This window comes from Ranitomeya variabilis, chromosome 4 (genome assembly GCF_051348905.1).
Source record: "Ranitomeya variabilis isolate aRanVar5 chromosome 4, aRanVar5.hap1, whole genome shotgun sequence".
NCBI lineage: Eukaryota > Metazoa > Chordata > Amphibia > Anura > Dendrobatidae > Ranitomeya > Ranitomeya variabilis.
This window is the reverse complement of record NC_135235.1, coordinates 343712640-343729937: the sequence shown is the minus strand read 5'-3', so window position 1 is coordinate 343729937 and position 17298 is coordinate 343712640. Positions and strand designations below refer to the sequence as shown.

The 17298-nt window shown below is 39.3% G+C and overlaps 1 protein-coding gene across 4 annotated transcripts in view; it reads left to right on the top strand.

The window, feature by feature from the left end:
- The window catches only part of SHISA7 (shisa family member 7), a 592632-nt gene that overhangs the window by 200659 nt on the left and 374675 nt on the right, over window positions 1-17298 (top strand). For 3 of the 4 annotated variants that reach the window (XM_077250684.1, XM_077250683.1, XM_077250680.1), the window contains exon 2: window positions 12022-12105. The exons of the other annotated variant lie outside the window; for it this stretch is intronic. The gene's annotated coding sequence lies outside the window, so the exon portion shown is untranslated. The remainder of the gene's footprint in view (window positions 1-12021; window positions 12106-17298) is intronic. 4 annotated transcript variants of the gene reach the window in all.

Sequence of the window (17298 nt, the reverse complement as noted above, 5' to 3'; positions counted from 1 at the left end):
TGAATCGCGGCTTCAGCACCATGTGGGGGGGACAGCGCTTACTGTAGCGCTGTCTCCTGCATGCCACACGGAGAACATCCGTTTGAGGTACGTGTTTTACACGGACCCATTGACTTTAATGGGTCCGTGTAATACGTGCGCTCCCACGAACACTGACATGTCTCCGTGTTTGGCACACGGAGACACGGTCCGCAAAAAATCAATGACATCTGCACAGATGCATTGATTTTAATGTGTCTACGTGTGTTAGTGGCTCTGGTACGTGAGGAAACTGTCACCTCACGTACCGGAGCCACTGACGTGTGAAACCGGCCTTAGGCTGTGTTCCCAGTAGCGCTGGGGTTCGCCAGAAGGGGATCCATAATGGATCTGACCTCCTGGTAACTCCAGCTAAGGCTGCCGGAATGGCGGGATTCCGCCAGCCTTAGCTGGGGTCACCAGGAGGTCAGATCATTATGGATCCCCTCCTGGCGGACCCCAGCGCTAGTTGGAATGCATCCTTACCTTGCAATTGTAAAATAAATTTTGAAAAGTATTTTTATTTGAGTTATTCCGTGTTATTTGCACACAGGCCCCAGGTGCGTGAATATGGGGTAGTCCCAAAAAAAGGTTGTTATACCGAAATGCCTATACCATAAAAATATATGAACACTGGAAATTACTAACAACTATATACCTGAGGAATACCTAGAGTTTCAAAATTCTAACTAAAGTAATTTTACAGAAAATAGAAAACAAGTAACCTGGCAGGCCTGCGAGGCCCCAGGTATGCGTCCGCCAGCCTTAGCTGGGGTCACCAGAAGGTCACATCCATTACGGAATCCCGTCCTGGCGGACCCCTGCGCTGGTGGGAATGCGTCCTTACTTTGCAATAAACTTTGAAAAGTATTTTTATTTGAGTTATTCCATGACAATTGTAAACAGGCCTAAAAGGCCCCAGGTGTGTGAATGTGTAGATTTCTATGGGTATGCGTTCTAGGGTTAAATCCATGTTTTATGTGACTGCTGCTGTGTTGCAGCGCATGGGGGACGTGACAGGTTCCCTTAAATAACCGAAGGTCACACTCAGGCTTGGACTGGCTCACAGGAAAACAAGAGAATGCTCCGGTGGGTACCTGCGCAAGAATGGGCTGTCACCCTCTTATATGAGCAGTACTTGGGACTATATACTTGAATCACTATGCACAGACAAAGGGAGCATCTTATTCATTTGCAATCTGCCCAGTTCATTATTATACTGTATACATTTGTTACGGAGGATAATGTCACATTTGCATGTAGTTGAAAAGTGGGGCCCTAGAGTTTGTTACTGGTGGGCCCTTGGCACCCCAGTCCGACACTGAGCTTGCACTGCATGATTAATGCAGCTTGTACTTCTATGACAGATGCAACTGCAATTAAAAAGAGGCATTTTTTTAACCAATAATGATAGAAAGCACTTTTATATGTTGGTAATATGCAATTTAATGTTAAATAAAAAAAATATTGTACTTCTAAAAGCAGTCCACAGTCAGGCTGATAGTGGCTGGCAAGGTCGTATGGACACTGTTCCCCATTGCAACCAAGAGAGCTCCTTACTATTTTGATCTATGGAGCTTAACCCTTCTTATTCTGGTTCACATGATTCAGATAAGTTTTGTTTTCTCTTATCTATCATTAAGTATGTCTCCTGATGAACTGATTGTCAGAGAAACGCGTCAAGTATTGCGTACTTAATGGCTACAGGGTGTTTACTATAGCTTTTGTTGTTTATTCATTTCCATCTAGTACTGCATACTTATGAGCATGTTTGTTTATGTGGGTGGATTGTCATACTGTTAATTTTCTTATTGGCTTATTATCAGTCTGTATTTAGGGATGCTTTCTTTAGTTGGAGCTTGCTTGCGCTTTTTTCCTGTGATTTGACAACTGCATTTACATTAGTAGGCATACTAACAACCTGTAGTACCTCCTGGACCATCTTCTACTGTAGGGCCTAGTAGGGCGGACTAGGGGAAGTCAATGTTGAGCAGGGGCGCAATCTGCACAGGTCTTAGGGTGCCAACCTCCACAGTTAGGTAGGGAAATCATAGGAGCATTGCAGGTGTTTCAAAGTACCATCTTTATTAATGTTGGATGTTAGTAGGTCCCCTAATCACTTTGGACTTTTTTTAATTTTTTAATTTTTTTTACTATATTGTCAACTATCCTATATATTTACCATTTTTTGGGGTCTGTTTAAGTTACCTAGTCCAGAGGTTTCTGTACCTATCTATATATTTTTGTAGTGCAATACACTTGGGAATAGGTGCAATGGTCATAACGATGACCATATTACGTCATTGTTATGATCTGTCTATCATAAGATACCCTACGGTTTTTGGGTTATGTGCACTATACATGTACATACTGAAGAACAAATACCACCTCAGACACAGAAACCAGAAAATTTTGAAGCTTTGGAATTCATTTGAATAAGCCTTTATTTTATGAAATGGCAGAAATATATTTAAAAAGTATATATAAAAATTGTATGAACATGCATATAAAACTACCGTAGGAACAGGAAAAATATGCCCATATACAAAATTGTGCCCCAGTACTTATTTTATATATATAAAAAATTAATTACTATGAAATACCTCAGTTTTACATTTAATCACGCTGTGTGCGTAATAAAGTGCCAAAAAATTAAGTGCAAAAAAGCTGTGTTAAAAAATATATATATATTGTAGCATTAAAACTATGAACAATCATATCACACTTCAAAAATATGTGCAAAATATGCAATAGCAGCTATCAAAAAAAGTTTTTTTGTAACATTAAATCTGTGAGTAATCATGTCACACTTGCAAAATGTTGTGCAAAATACGCAATAGCAGCTATCTACAGAGCTAAAACCAAATCGTGCACAGGAAAGATTCAAACAAGAGTGCGATATATTAGAGTAATTAACACCCCATATCTATAAGAGGTGCCAGAGTGCCTAGTGCCTAGAACAATGTGCTAATAACGGACAAATGTCCACACACAGCGATGTAGTGCTACCGGGGAATACCGCAGCAATTACCTGGGGGTGTATTGGGTCCTGAGCCTGCGGGCGCCCGACGCGCGTTTCGGATTAATTCCTTCGTCAGGGGGTGCAGAGGGGTGATGATGAGCTGGTTTTATAGTGTGGGCAAACCAGACGCTGTGGCCCGAGTGTTTTTTCGGCGCGTGCGCTGTCAGGAGGTCTGCCACTTCCGGCCTCCACGTCACATGGCCGGCCGCACAGGAGCGGAGTACCCGGCGTAACCTAGAAACCATGGTCGCAGAGCCCCGGAACTCACAGACACAGACCGCGCATGCGCACCACCGGGACCTCAGCGTGGAATGGAAAATACACATCGATGGTACAATTTAAGTAAAACATACAGCAATCGCTGTTATTACTCACTTTTCTGCATATACTGCAGGGACCAAGGGGATATAAAAGAATATATCATTATATTCATGGGGAGAAAAAGGGGAGAAAGAAAAGAAGAAGGGGGAAGAGAACAAGGAAAGGCTAAACAGCTTATATTTAGTGCTTATACACAGCATGTTGAAGGTTATAGGCTTGAAGTATGTGTGCATAAATACATGCACGTACATATGCATCGATGTGACAACCATCTCTATTTATGCTCTATTGTCACCCAAGTTTATGCATAAAGCTGTGGAAACACAGGAGATGGAAAAATATGCACAATATGCTAAACAGAGGGGGTTTTTTAAAAAAATTTTTTTGTATCTTTTGCAAAAGTGTATACTAGATTAAAATTAGATGCTCAAAATATGCATCTGTAGATATATGCATGCATACATTTATATAAATATGATTTATATACCTATCCCTATACACACTAAGCATAATATGCTAGCATAGTACAAAAAACGGAGAAAAATATCCTTTTATCAAGAAGAAGATCTTTCAGAAAAATATAACAAATGTATAATATATAAGAGTCTATTAGAAAATAAGTAAATCCTCTTCTCTCCTTTAATTCTTCCTTCTACTTCTTATTTCAAAGTTACAAGTTACGTCAAATGGCGCCATAATCCTCGGTCCGAATTTCCAGCAAGATAGACAGGAGTACCATGTATACGACTCACAGTCCGCCCAAGGTAAGTAAAATCAAACTAAAATCAATAAAATTTAAAATATTAAAAACACATCATAACACCAACAATTTATTTAAAATGAAATAAAAAGTACCACAGCGGTTTACAAAAAGGGTACAAAGCTAAGGTTTTCATTTAACCCATTGGGTGATACCGTATTAAGAGTCCATATCTATTTAGTTTCTTTTCTTGCTAGAGCCATACTTATCTCTCCACCTCTCTCATTGGTTTGCATCATTTCTATGCCAGTTACTCTCAACAGGGAGGCATCACATTCATGATACAATTTAAAATGTTTCGGGATAGTTTTTAAAGAAGATGTATCTTTTGCTTCCTTGGCATCTAAGATTCCCAAAACATGTTCTCTGGTGCGTATCTTGAGTTGTCTGGTTGTCATCCCCACATACACCAGAGAACATGGACAGGTGGCGTGGTAAATTACGGCTTTGGAGGTGCAAGAGATAGCCTGTTTAATTTTGTATGTAATGGTACCGTTAAAGTTGCAGAATGTATTGGTTCTGTTGATATTAGTGCAAGCGACACAGTGGCCGCAGGGTTTGCAACCAGGTGCTATCTTGATATTTGAAAGGAATGATGGAATTTCTGGGTTATATGCATAATGGCTTTTAACTAGTTGATCTTTCAAATTTTTAGATCTACGATAGGTTATATTGCAAGTCTCACCAATATATTGGCTTAGAACAGGATCAGATTTTAAGATTGCCCAAGATTTATTTATATATGTTTTCATTAGTTCTGTCTGACCGTGAAACTGTGTGATGTATCTTACTATCTTATTTGATTTGTGAGGTTTACTCTCATATAGTGCTTGATGTCTTGATATATGCTTGGCACGATTATATCCCTTTTTCACTGACCGTTTGCTGTATCCCCTCTCTAGAAATCTTTCTTTAAGGTCCAACGCTTGTTTTTCAAAATCTGCCTCATTCGTACAGATCCTTCGTAGGCGCAAAAATTGGCCTATCGGGATCGACTTAATCATAGCGGGGGGGTGTGACGAAGAGGCATGTAAAAGAGAATTGACAGATGTGGATTTCCGAAAAATGTTAGTGTATAGGCAGCCACTCTCATCCTTATGTATACCCACATCCAAAAATTCAATAAATCTGATATCACACTTGTAGGTTAAATGGATGTTTAAATTATTTTGATTCAATTGCTCCATAAAATTGTGGAGTGAATCCATCGAACCCTGCCAAATAAAAAATACATCATCAATGAACCGCACCCACAGGGGGATATGGTCCATTGACGATACGGTCTCAGTGTGAAATAGGTCCCTCTCCCACAGCCCCAGGAACAGATTGGCATATGACGGCGCAAATGACGCGCCCATTGCTGTGCCCTGGAGCTGTAGGTAGCGGGCCCCCTTAAAAAAGAAAAAATTTTTTGTTAAAGAAAACTCAAGCATAGCTAGAATAAATTGTCTCATGGATGTAGGTACTGATGAAGAGTTTAAAAAGTACTCAGCTGCTCGGACACCATCACCATGTCGGATATTGGTATACAAACTCTCGACGTCACAGGACACCAAGAGTGTATCATCACCAACATGGAGGCCATCTATCTTTTTCAAAAGCTCATTGGTGTCCTTTATGAACGAGGGCAAACTCTCAACCAAAGGTTGTAATTTCGAGTCAATGAACTTATTTATTTTCTCAAGATAATTACCACATCCAGATATGATGGGTCTACCTGGAGGGTTTTTTTGATTTTTATGAACCTTTGGTAATAAGTAAAAGGTTGCCACAGTTGGTTCGGGTATTTGAAGTGCTGTATATAGGTCTTTACTAATAACTTCAGTATCAAGCGCATTTTTCAAAATCACTGAGAGTTCGGCTTTAAATTTCTTAAGAGGATTAAATGTAAGTTTCTTGTAGTATACATTATCTCTTAATTGCCGGTATGCCTCAGATTCATACATCTGTTTTGGCCAAATCACAATGTTGCCCCCCTTGTCTGCCGGTTTGATCACTATATCATTTAACTGTTCCAAATTTTTTAGGGCCATTCTCTCGGCTTTATCAAGATTATCCATAGATGGAAAACGAGGGATTTTGTCAAATTCCCTACTCACGGTTTTGACAAAAATGTCAATAGTGGAACAGGCCGACAAGGGGGGAAACCTGCGAGATCTGGGCCTGATGGAAGACGGGATCTTACCTCCCACTGGTTCGTTGTGTTCTTGGGCTAATTCATTCAAGATCTCTAGTGCCTCCTGCTCCGCCTCTGTTGGAAATAATTTAGACAATTCTTCATTATGGAAATACTTCTTAAACATTAATTTCCTGGCAAATAAATGTAAATCTTTAATGGCTACAAACTTATCAAATTGTGCCGTAGGACAAAAAGTGAGGCCTTTCTTTAAAACATCTATTTCATTTTCAGATAAGGTATAATTGCTCAAATTAATCACCTTCAAACTATTTCTTTCTGGAGTTTGTCTGAAATTTCGTTTAGCCGGTGCGTAACGTGGTTCACGCTTCCGTTTAGGTGTGGAAATAGAGGCCAGGGTTGAGACAGAGGCGGATGAGGAGGCACCAGATATATCTATCATTGCTTGATTTGATGAGGTAGAATCAATCCTGTTACTTCCATTACCATCCTGTTGGTGTTTACGCCACCTATAGATCTTTCCACTAGAGTAGTCCTTTTGATCTCTTATTAGCTTGCTTCTCTGAGTAGTTTGGATGTCTTTTATCCATTGATCCATCTGCTTTTCTAGTAAGCCATCGATAGATGATAGTTGTTCAGCTGACAAGCAATTTTTTGCTTTAACATATACCTCATCCAATAATTTATCAAAATTAGTTATATTATTTGAGTTATACTTGACTAATAATTCCATCAGTTGTCTAGAGGCAGTGTTGCAAACCCCTTCCCAGTCGCTAATGAAACCATCATCGGTGACAGGAAATGCAGGGGTTACATGTATTCTTAATCCCCTAGGGATTAATTGACGCTGGATATAGTTCTCTAAAAAAGCTTTGCTCCACCAAGCTCTAGTTCTCTTATACGTCAAATTTTTAATGGTTTTAAAGAGCTCATCAAATTGCAAACCGTCTGTGGCTACAGTATTTGTTTTGCCATCTGAAAATACCGCATTAATTTTTCCTTGCCATGCCAACTCTCTGGTTGGTCAGAGAAGCAAGCTAATAAGAGATCAAAAGGACTACTCTAGTGGAAAGATCTATAGGTGGCGTAAACACCAACAGGATGGTAATGGAAGTAACAGGATTGATTCTACCTCATCAAATCAAGCAATGATAGATATATCTGGTGCCTCCTCATCCGCCTCTGTCTCAACCCTGGCCTCTATTTCCACACCTAAACGGAAGCGTGAACCACGTTACGCACCGGCTAAACGAAATTTCAGACAAACTCCAGAAAGAAATAGTTTGAAGGTGATTAATTTGAGCAATTATACCTTATCTGAAAATGAAATAGATGTTTTAAAGAAAGGCCTCACTTTTTGTCCTACGGCACAATTTGATAAGTTTGTAGCCATTAAAGATTTACATTTATTTGCCAGGAAATTAATGTTTAAGAAGTATTTCCATAATGAAGAATTGTCTAAATTATTTCCAACAGAGGCGGAGCAGGAGGCACTAGAGATCTTGAATGAATTAGCCCAAGAACACAACGAACCAGTGGGAGGTAAGATCCCGTCTTCCATCAGGCCCAGATCTCGCAGGTTTCCCCCCTTGTCGGCCTGTTCCACTATTGACATTTTTGTCAAAACCGTGAGTAGGGAATTTGACAAAATCCCTCGTTTTCCATCTATGGATAATCTTGATAAAGCCGAGAGAATGGCCCTAAAAAATTTGGAACAGTTAAATGATATAGTGATCAAACCGGCAGACAAGGGGGGCAACATTGTGATTTGGCCAAAACAGATGTATGAATCTGAGGCATACCGGCAATTAAGAGATAATGTATACTACAAGAAACTTACATTTAATCCTCTTAAGAAATTTAAAGCCGAACTCTCAGTGATTTTGAAAAATGCGCTTGATACTGAAGTTATTAGTAAAGACCTATATACAGCACTTCAAATACCCGAACCAACTGTGGCAACCTTTTACTTATTACCAAAGGTTCATAAAAATCAAAAAAACCCTCCAGGTAGACCCATCATATCTGGATGTGGTAATTATCTTGAGAAAATAAATAAGTTCATTGACTCGAAATTACAACCTTTGGTTGAGAGTTTGCCCTCGTTCATAAAGGACACCAATGAGCTTTTGAAAAAGATAGATGGCCTCCATGTTGGTGATGATACACTCTTGGTGTCCTGTGACATCGAGAGTTTGTATACCAATATCCGACATGGTGATGGTGTCCGAGCAGCTGAGTACTTTTTAAACTCTTCATCAGTACCTACATCCATGAGACAATTTATTCTAGCTATGCTTGAGTTTTCTTTAACAAAAAATTTTTTCTTTTTTAAGGGGGCCTTCTACCTACAGCTCCAGGGCACAGCAATGGGCGCGTCATTTGCGCCGTCATATGCCAATCTGTTCCTGGGGCTGTGGGAGAGGGACCTATTTCACACTGAGACCGTATCGTCAATGGACCATATCCCCCTGTGGGTGCGGTTCATTGATGATGTATTTTTTATTTGGCAGGGTTCGATGGATTCACTCCACAATTTTATGGAGCAATTGAATCAAATAATTTAAACATCCATTTAACCTACAAGTGTGATATCAGATTTATTGAATTTTTGGATGTGGGTATACATAAGGATGAGAGTGGCTGCCTATACACTAACATTTTTCGGAAATCCACATCTGTCAATTCTCTTTTACATGCCTCTTCTTCACACCCCCCCGCTATGATTAAGTCGATCCCGATAGGCCAATTTTTGCGCCTACGAAGGATCTGTACGAATGAGGCAGATTTTGAAAAACAAGCGTTGGACCTTAAAGAAAGATTTCTAGAGAGGGGATACAGCAAACGGTCAGTGAAAAAGGGATATAATCGTGCCAAGCATATATCAAGACATCAAGCACTATATGAGAGTAAACCTCACAAATCAAATAAGATAGTAAGATACATCACACAGTTTCACGGTCAGACAGAACTAATGAAAACATATATAAATAAATCTTGGGCAATCTTAAAATCTGATCCTGTTCTAAGCCAATATATTGGTGAGACTTGCAATATAACCTATCGTAGATCTAAAAATTTGAAAGATCAACTAGTTAAAAGCCATTATGCATATAACCCAGAAATTCCATCATTCCTTTCAAATATCAAGATAGCACCTGGTTGCAAACCCTGCGGCCACTGTGTCGCTTGCACTAATATCAACAGAACCAATACATTCTGCAACTTTAACGGTACCATTACATACAAAATTAAACAGGCTATCTCTTGCACCTCCAAAGCCGTAATTTACCACGCCACCTGTCCATGTTCTCTGGTGTATGTGGGGATGACAACCAGACAACTCAAGATACGCACCAGAGAACATGTTTTGGGAATCTTAGATGCCAAGGAAGCAAAAGATACATCTTCTTTAAAAACTATCCCGAAACATTTTAAATTGTATCATGAATGTGATGCCTCCCTGTTGAGAGTAACTGGCATAGAAATGATGCAAACCAATGAGAGAGGTGGAGAGATAAGTATGGCTCTAGCAAGAAAAGAAACTAAATGGATATGGACTCTTAATACGGTATCACCCAATGGGTTAAATGAAAACCTTAGCTTTGTACCCTTTTTGTAAACCGCTGTGGTACTTTTTATTTCATTTTAAATAAATTGTTGGTGTTATGATGTGTTTTTAATATTTTAAATTTTATTGATTTTAGTTTGATTTTACTTACCTTGGGCGGACTGTGAGTCGTATACATGGTACTCCTGTCTATCTTGCTGGAAATTCGGACCGAGGATTATGGCGCCATTTGACGTAACTTGTAACTTTGAAATAAGAAGTAGAAGGAAGAATTAAAGGAGAGAAGAGGATTTACTTATTTTCTAATAGACTCTTATATATTATACATTTGTTATATTTTTCTGAAAGATCTTCTTCTTGATAAAAGGATATTTTTCTCCGTTTTTTGTACTATACTAGCATATTATGCTTAGTGTGTATAGGGATAGGTATATAAATCATATTTATATAAATGTATGCATGCATATATCTACAGATGCATATTTTGAGCATCTAATTTTAATCTAGTATACACTTTTGCAAAAGATACAAAAATTTTTTTTTAAAAACCCCCCTCTGTTTAGCATATTGTGCATATTTTTCCATCTCCTGTGTTTCCACAGCTTTATGCATAAACTTGGGTGACAATAGAGCATAAATAGAGATGGTTGTCACATCGATGCATATGTACGTGCATGTATTTATGCACACATACTTCAAGCCTATAACCTTCAACATGCTGTGTATAAGCACTAAATATAAGCTGTTTAGCCTTTCCTTGTTCTCTTCCCCCTTCTTCTTTTCTTTCTCCCCTTTTTCTCCCCATGAATATAATGATATATTCTTTTATATCCCCTTGGTCCCTGCAGTATATGCAGAAAAGTGAGTAATAACAGCGATTGCTGTATGTTTTACTTAAATTGTACCATCGATGTGTATTTTCCATTCCACGCTGAGGTCCCGGTGGTGCGCATGCGCGGTCTGTGTCTGTGAGTTCCGGGGCTCTGCGTCCATGGTTTCTAGGTTACGCCGGGTACTCCGCTCCTGTGCGGCCGGCCATGTGACGTGGAGGCCGGAAGTGGCAGACCTCCTGACAGCGCACGCGCCGAAAAAACACTCGGGCCACAGCGTCTGGTTTGCCCACACTATAAAACCAGCTCATCATCACCCCTCTGCACCCCCTGACGAAGGAATTAATCCGAAACGCGCGTCGGGCGCCCGCAGGCTCAGGACCCAATACACCCCCAGGTAATTGCTGCGGTATTCCCCGGTAGCACTACATCGCTGTGTGTGGACATTTGTCCATTATTAGCACATTGTTCTAGGCACTAGGCACTCTGGCACCTCTTATAGATATGGGGTGTTAATTACTCTAATATATCGCACTCTTGTTTGAATCTTTCCTGTGCACGATTTGGTTTTAGCTCTGTAGATAGCTGCTATTGCGTATTTTGCACAACATTTTGCAAGTGTGACATGATTACTCACAGATTTAATGTTACAAAAAAACTTTTTTTGATAGCTGCTATTGCATATTTTGCACATATTTTTGAAGTGTGATATGATTGTTCATAGTTTTAATGCTACAATATATATATATTTTTTAACACAGCTTTTTTGCACTTAATTTTTTGGCACTTTATTACGCACACAGCGTGATTAAATGTAAAACTGAGGTATTTCATAGTAATTAATTTTTTATATATATAAAATAAGTACTGGGGCACAATTTTGTATATGGGCATATTTTTCCTGTTCCTACGGTAGTTTTATATGCATGTTCATACAATTTTTATATATACTTTTTAAATATATTTCTGCCATTTCATAAAATAAAGGCTTATTCAAATGAATTCCAAAGCTTCAAAATTTTCTGGTTTCTGTGTCTGAGGTGGTATTTGTTCTTGGGTTTCCCTTATTGCAGTGGTTTCACTGCTTTCTTTACAGTGCACCCTGATCACCGGTCATTTGTTATCTTTAAGAAATATATATATTGATATAGATTAACGGTATAACTGGAGGGATCTTATAAGGGCACACTGTATTCAATTTACATGTACATACTGGTATGGACCTTTATTCACTGTTTTTGCACCTCTTGCCCTTTTTTCTTCCCCCAAATATATATAATATATGTCTATGACATTTTCACCTTGTATGTTTTCTGAATCGTTGTGCCTGCTGTCTGACTCTTTTCCTCTCCTTCACTCTAGGGCCTATTAGGGCTTTTTAGGGAGAGTCTACGTTGAGCGGAGGTGCCACTGCGCAGGTCCTAGGGTGCCAACCTCCGCAGCAAGGTAGGGGATTAACAGTTGGCCATTAGGGTACCTTTCACTTCATCATAGCCGAACAGCAGAAGTTATCTTTTTGTCTGTATGATTGTTTGTCTGTTTTTATATTGCGTTGATTATTAAAAGTTAAGTTTTATTTTATTATTATTGACATAGTGCTTTGGTCAGTGATTTCAGTCCACAGTAAGACTTAATAAACCTGATTGGCAGGGCAATCAGGGCAAGCTATTATCAGTCTAAAGCTTGCTGTAAGGTAATATAATTTAATAGTAGGCTGGGGATTGGAATGACATCTCTATTGGAGTGGTTGTATGCCAGGAGCTTTTCCCTGCATGTACAGCAAACATAAGCTAGAAACTTGATGTGAACATTGTTTAACACAGTACTCAGAGAAGACAGTCCATGTTAAGGTACCTTAGATACATAAGGTTCCAGAATTCCACAGCCATGTGTTAATGCGGTGACAGCAGCCAGCTAATCAGCTAGTACAAGGGAGGCTGCAGTTCGGTGGCTTCTAGAAGGAGTAACTAGGGCCAATTCAGGGAAGCTCAGCTTCTTTGTAGCATCAGTTACCCAATGAGAGTGAATCAACACTGTGCTGAATGTAACCCAGCTTTCCCAGTCTCAGCAGCGGTCTCAAAACATATGATCAATCAGCTATTGCCTTATAATTTCACCAAATTAAATTCAAGTACCGGTAGTTTAACTTTACTGACTTTACTGACTGCTATTACAGTCTCACTATTATTTTTGGCTGCAGTCATTTTCTATAGCATCTTTACACTTTAAAACTGCAGAAGACCACATGAAGAACAAAAGCTTAATAGCTACAAATGTACACAAGGCGATGCTTAAGCTTAAACATAGCAAAGATTTACTGGTCAAGGTATAGCAAGAACTTTGCTGTTTCTAACTCTTGATGGCTCCACTAGAATCCCAGCCAATGGCTCTAGTGAATGGTTTCTTTGTGTGTAGGACGGCCTGGCACCTTTTTTTTTGTATAAAAGAAGAATTAGCTCCTTTGACATTGTGGATACAATGGCCTTTGGTGCTTTCTCACACAGAGATGACGGAAGAAAAGCAGGTGTTCAATAACTTGAAGGCTACAATAAGCTTTAAGGCAACAGATTTTTTCATGACGTAATGTGCTTAGTGGCAGGGCCGGACTGGGACTAAAATTCAGCCCTGGCATTTGAAGTTACACAGGCCCACTTGTCACATGGTGACTGTATAATATCTTTGTACACTTGTAGGTTACAAGAAGTGAGGGGAGTGTAACACGACTATATAACATATAATTACAGCAGTATCAAGCATGACTTTTGGATATGGGATGGACCCCACTCCATCTTAAAACCACCATAACTACTGTAAACCTAGGTACTAAAATAAATACACAAAACACATTATTTTGGTTGTCAAAATGGCCACAGCTTTTATTCAAATCACAGGATTAAATAATCACAGTAGGAGTCAGGTGGAGTGCTAGTACATTGGGATTCACAAGTACTGCGATATCCCCAGCTGTCTGACATACAGCACCAGGACAGACAGCCATAAAGGGGCGGCATGCACTGGCTTGCCATTCAAGCAGAGCCAGTAAACTTTCAGGGCACCAATGACCCCATTATTCTCACTCCTGTGCTTAACCACTGTGCCCGCCCCTGATTGATGTTACCATTACAACGTCCTTGAGGCTGGCCACCAAAGCCGAGCCTGCTCACCACCATGAGGTTTTACATCCTCTATTACTTAAAATGAGTCCACCGTAACTTGTCTGCAACTTCCACCTGACTCATAAACCGCCACCAGCGAGGCCATTTGACACCTTGAATGGACTCGACCCCCATCACCCATGCCTAATAAAGTCATCAACCAGTTCTGCTTGCTATGGAAAGACTGTGCATATGAGTAACAAAATTCCAGGGCTACAAAAGATTAATTTTAACAATGCAACACTACCAAATTATGATCGATAATACGGTAACTACAGCAAAATAACAGCCACTAAACATCCTGCAATGAGGTTCCTATAATGGGGAATGCGGAAACTATACCATAATAAAGGGGTAGCCACAGTCTGACCACCTGTATAATGACATCTGTCATGCCCCAAAAACTATTATACCAATTCACAGATTTTAGTTCTAGAAACCACCATTACATACAGTAGCTGGGATGCAGTAACCAATTCTTAAACCCACTTACTAATACTACCCAAAAAGTGATGAGTGTATATAAAGAGAAAGATACTATAAACAAGGAGTAATTAAAAGCCATACACAATATAATATCGACAGTATAACCGATCATTAATTATTTAAATAATTTCTGTAATATTTGGACATAGTAAATGAAATAAGCCTATAGCAGAAAAGTCTACAAAGGCATTATTAATAACCTTGCCACGCCATTGTTAATTGCTTTACAGGCACTTGATAACATATACCATTAACCCTCTCCAACTGGGACAAAGGCATTGGGAATAGGCACATTGCCCTTCGTGTTAATGCGCTTGATTACTTCACCCTTAGCCGCTCCCACTGGCTCAAGGGCATTGGGATGCACTTTATTATTTTTCCCTTAGTCACTCCCACTGACTCCAGGGCACCCATATTAGGTACCTTGCTCTTCAGTTTAATACCCCATATCACTGCATTGTCCAGAAGACAACCTTGAAAGAAACAGGAGTTGGTCAATATAAACAGTCAAAATCTGTGCCTCAGCATTCTCAAGTCACATGAAAAAAGAGAGCGTCCTTGAAGCTACCGATTGTATTGAAATGCATGCCTATTTTTTTATTTTCCAGCTATTGTTCCTAGCTCATGGGACCTAATTTAATTTGTAGGCATGTAAAATATGATTGCCATGACCACATGGACTTTACCCTAACAGGGTCTTGTAAGATATAAATGCTTCTGGATACCAGGGAGCCATACCGCGATGGTCACTCCTCCACACCAGGGGGCTATACCAAAGATGGTTACCCCTCCATCCAGGGGCCATACCCGAGATGTTTACTCCTCCACACAAGGGATCATACTATGATGAATACCCCCCAAAAACAGAGGGTCCATACCTGAGATGGTTACTCCTACTGACCAAATTATAATTAGCTTCAAGGACCAACTAAAAAAGAAACAAATAAGTGTTTGTTTGGAATGAAAAAAAGTAAGCGACTATAAAAGTCGCAGCCAGCTCACCAACCAGACCATTCACCACGAAGCACGGAGACCCGTCCTGATCACGACGTCCAGCAGTAGTACTTGAGACAAATATAGATACTCCAGCTCCAGCGGAATAGGTAAAATAGTATAAGCTTTATTCGTCCATAATGGTAGTAAAAACAGAAAAAATATTCCTTACATAGGTGAATCAAAACAGGGAATTGTGCATATACGGCTACGCGACCTGTAGCGGTCTTACTCATGCCTATATCACTCTAGGAATGAGCGAGATATATATCCTTGATCGGCCCAAAAAAAAAAAAAAAAAAAAAAAAAAAAAAAAGAGGCCCGCCCCCATGTCACATGACAGATTTGTAAGGTCCTAGAGCTACATATAAAGAGACATTTAAAATATTAGAAAAAACATGTTAAAACATTAACAATAATGATACATAATTTCATTTTTCTTGTTCATGCCTGCAGGATAGCGAGTATTTAGGTTATAGATCCAAAACGCCTCTCTCGTGAGTAGGCGTCTCCTTGAATCTCCTCCTCTGTGCGACATATATACTTTCTCAATACCATGTACCTTTAGATTAGTAATATCCCCGTTGTGTTGTATGTTAAAATGTTTTGATACCATGGAAATGTTTTTATTTCTCATATTGAGATTAGTGGCATCTCTAATGTGTTCAGTTATACGGGTTTTTAATTTTCGTGACGTACATCCTATATATGAGATGCGGCATTCCATACAATCCACTTTATATATTACGTTTTTTGTGTGGCAGTTTATAAAACTATTTATTTTATACTCTTTAGTGTTATTTGAGTTTTGAAAACTATTACCGGGTTGTATATGTGTGCACGTACTACATGCCTGGGTGCCACATTTAAAAAAACCTTTGCATTCAAGCCATGTATTGGATTTTACTTTAGTTTTGTTGTGGCTGGAATTTGGGGCAATAAAATCACCAATAGTACGAGCCCTTCTTGCTACCACATTTACTCCATCTTTTAGAATATCTGATAATATGTCATCCTCACACAAAATAGATAATCTCTTGTTGATAATACCTTTAATTTGGTTAAATTGGGAGGAGAACTGTAGACAGACAAACGGTTTTCTGTCAAACTTTTTCTTTTTATTGAGTTATTCATAGTTGGAACTAATAGCTCCTTTCTCTGTTTTTTATCGACCAGGTTTTTTGCTCTGTTTATAGTCCAGTTCGGGTATTTACGAATTTTTAACCTATCACTTATTTTATCAGATTCACTTTGTTTGTCTTCTTCCCTACTGCAGTTACGTTTAGATCTAATATACTCCCCTACCAGTATTGATTTAATTGTATGAGCCGGATGACAGCTTTTTGCGTGCAATAAAGTGTTTCCGCTAATTGGCTTTATGTGTGTCTTACTGATGATTTTTTCACCAACGCATCCGCGTAAATCTAGATCTAAAAACGAGATTTGAAATTGATCTTGCACATAGGTGAACCTAATGCCACAATCGTTGGAATTGATATATTCTATAAATTCTGGTATGACAGATACATCGCCCCCCCAAATGATGAGGGTGTCGTCGATGTATCTGCCATACCAGAAAATGCATTCAGTGAAAGGATTATTGACAGAAAACATATATTTTTGCTCCCAATATGCCATGGTGAGGTTTGCCAATGAAGGCGAATATTTTGCGCCCTTTACACACCTTTATTAAAACAAACATACAATAACCCAACAAAGCATAAATAACCTTAGCTCGCTGGAAGGAGTCCTTGAAGCTCATAAGATCTGGCGATTACCAAACATAAAGTGAACATAAAATGTACCAATTACTCCCAGCCATTACCCCATTGGCTCGGGAGCACCATAACCACAGGGTTCCAATGTTCACTTGCACTTCCTGAGGATCTGACAAACCCTTGCCGAAACTCCCCTCCACATTGCACCAGATGCAGAACCATACTTAATACCAAAAGGAGGAATCCATATCCCAATGGATCCCCTAGACCAATTTGTAACCAACTTC